Genomic DNA, 3,039 nt, shown 5'->3' with positions numbered 1-3,039 from the left:
CCTCACACAGGTAGCATGTCGGAAATAGCAACAGTGCTACTGTGGCGATCTCAGAATATTCAGCCATAACTTTAATCCAGTTGTCTCGAACGTACTTTTAAGGCCGCCGTCATTTGCGCTCTCCAGCAGTTTTATTACTCATTTTGCGAGCTCTAGCGTTTTGTTTTTAGCGTAATCGGTCACGTGACGAAGAAGCGCGGCTTGACGTGTGTCAAGCGTGACACAGACGGATGTAACGGAGAATCCGGTAATTTTTCAAAATAAAACATCTTTCGTATTCCGAAATAAATAAAACGGAATTAAGGCAAGTTCTTTCTGTGCGGCCCGGTACCAAATGCCCTGCGGACCGGTACCGGTCCGCGGACCGGCGGTTGGGGACCCCTGATCTAGTGTACATGCATTACTCTTTGCAGTGTATCCCTACCTTTATTGAACCAAGGCACGTTTTACGTTGGAAAAATCTCACCGCATACCACTTGAGTGCCCCAAAAAGTAGCACTGGGCGATTATGCGGAGGAGGAAAACTTGTCATGATTATTTTCATTGATATCGAAATGATAATTAAGAAGCATGATTCTTTATTGATTTCAAAATATTATTTGTTTATTCATATTTATTTAGCTACCATAATTAAAATTTAAACATAAATTGAAAGAACAACACGGAAATGAATTAGTAACAAAGTGAAATAATAATAGACTTTTGAAAGTGCTCTATAAATACAGTTGAGTTGACTTGAGTTGAGTAAATCAATGAGTAACTATAAAAAAAATAAATAAAAATTAAGACTGGCTGTTCCTGCAGTGCGCATCTTGGCCTCCGAGGGGCCATATGGCGCTGTGCATGCATAGAGTACACACATTAAGATAAGTAAGAGTAGAAGAAGAAAATTGCGATTGAGATCGGTATGGTGTATGTGGCCGAAATTGCAGTGCTTCCACCCGTCGATAATATCACCGTGAGCGAATGTGTGCAGGTTCGTTTGTTTGATTGTTTCGGCTTAGCAGTCCATTTAAGAGGAATGTGGGTCCAAGTCATCTTGAGAATGTGGAAAAGTGGCTGAGAGAATCCAAGGGTCTTTATCTCCTGGGGGTTGGGGTGGGGAGGGGCGGTCGTAGGAATATGAGGAGAAGGACAAGGCCCTTGAAAATGGACATGAACTTGAAAGCTGGACTATTAAAAGGACCACCTAGTGTGCAATACACTAATAATGACTTTAATTGATGGGTTTGATTCATAAAAAGATAAGACGAATCTTTAAGGGTATTTCTTTTGCTGTTCTTTGAGTTCATTTGGCGCACTTGAGCCGCTTAGAGCAGCAGGCGTGCAAATGTGGAAGCCCGAGGCGATGTCTGCACACACCTGTGCGTTAAAAAAAATTCTGTTTCTTCATCTTTGCAACAAAATATTTAGCCCGAACACACACACACACACACACACGCATACACACACGCATACACAGCAGGTCGGTGTCTTTGTGTTTTTCCAAGTCTTTAATCCAGTCAGTTTCTTTCAAGGATAATAATTCTTGGACGGTCAATTTGTTTGGTGCGTTTCTTGTTTGAAAAGGTAGCATGTTCCATCCTGTTCACGTAATAAATGGGATGAGTCCAAAGTGCCAGTGCTCATGTGAGAGGAAGGAGATAGCAACAGTGCTACTGTGGCGATCTCAGAATATTCAGCCATAACTTTAATCCAGTTGTCTCGAACGTACTTTTAAGGCCGCCGTCATTTGCGCTCTCCAGCAGTTTTATTACTCATTTTGCGAGCTCTAGCGTTTTGTTTTTAAGCGTAATCGGTCACGTGACGAAGAAGCGCGGCTTGACGTGTGTCAAGCGTGACACAGACGGATGTAACGGAGAATCCGGTAATTTTTCAAAATAAAACATCTTTCGTATTCCGAAATAAATAAAACGGAATTAAGGCAAGTTCTTTCTGTGCGGCCCGGTACCAAATGCCCTGCGGACCGGTACCGGTTCTTTATTGATTTCAAAATATTATTTGTTTATTCATATTTATTTAGCTACCATAATTAAAATTTAAACATAAATTGAAAGAACAACACGGAAATGAATTAGTAACAAAGTGAAATAATAATAGACTTTTGAAAGTGCTCTATAAATACAGTTGAGTTGACTTGAGTTGAGTAAATCAATGAGTAACTATAAAAAAAAATAAATAAAAATTAAGACTGGCTGTTCCTGCAGTGCGCATCTTGGCCTCCGAGGGGCCATATGGCGCTGTGCATGCATAGAGTACACACATTAAGATAAGTAAGAGTAGAAGAAGAAAATTGCGATTGAGATCGGTATGGTGTATGTGGCCGAAATTGCAGTGCTTCCACCCGTCGATAAAAAAAAATAAATAAAAATTAAGACTGGCTGTTCCTGCAGTGCGCATCTTGGCCTCCGAGGGGCCATATGGCGCTGTGCATGCATAGAGTACACACATTAAGATAAGTAAGAGTAGAAGAAGAAAATTGCGATTGAGATCGGTATGGTGTATGTGGCCGAAATTGCAGTGCTTCCACCCGTCGATAATATCACCGTGAGCGAATGTGTGCAGGTTCGTTTGTTTGATTGTTTCGGCTTAGCAGTCCATTTAAGAGGAATGTGGGTCCAAGTCATCTTGAGAATGTGGAAAAGTGGCTGAGAGAATCCAAGGGTCTTTATCTCCTGGGGGTTGGGGTGGGGAGGGGCGGTCGTAGGAATATGAGGAGAAGGACAAGGCCCTTGAAAATGGACATGAACTTGAAAGCTGGACTATTAAAAGGACCACCTAGTGTGCAATACACTAATAATGACTTTAATTGATGGGTTTGATTCATAAAAAGATAAGACGAATCTTTAAGGGTATTTCTTTTGCTGTTCTTTGAGTTCATTTGGCACACTTGAGCCGCTTAGAGCAGCAGGCGTGCAAATGTGGAAGCCCGAGGCGATGTCTGCACACACCTGTGCGTTAAAAAAAATTCTGTTTCTTCATCTTTGCAACAAAATATTTAGCCCGAACACACACACACACACACACGCATACACACAC

The 3,039-nt window shown here is 41.6% G+C and overlaps 1 protein-coding gene across 7 annotated transcripts in view; it reads left to right on the top strand.

Annotated features, from left to right (window-relative positions):
- The window catches only part of arhgef19 (Rho guanine nucleotide exchange factor (GEF) 19), a 21,393-nt gene that overhangs the window by 3,330 nt on the left and 15,024 nt on the right, over positions 1–3,039 (top strand). For 2 of the 7 annotated variants that reach the window (XM_019891679.1, XM_019891675.1), the window contains exon 1: positions 2,455–2,565. The exons of the other annotated variants lie outside the window; for them this stretch is intronic. The gene's annotated coding sequence lies outside the window, so the exon portion shown is untranslated. Of the gene's footprint in view, positions 1–2,454; positions 2,566–3,039 lie in introns of those variants that run through there. 7 annotated transcript variants of the gene reach the window in all.

Source organism: Hippocampus comes, unplaced genomic scaffold (genome assembly GCF_001891065.2).
Source record: "Hippocampus comes isolate QL1 unplaced genomic scaffold, H_comes_QL1_v1.1 scaffold174, whole genome shotgun sequence".
Taxonomy (NCBI): Eukaryota; Metazoa; Chordata; class Actinopteri; order Syngnathiformes; family Syngnathidae; genus Hippocampus; species Hippocampus comes.
Note: the sequence above shows the minus strand (reverse complement) of the source record. Positions and strands in the feature narration are given on the sequence as shown.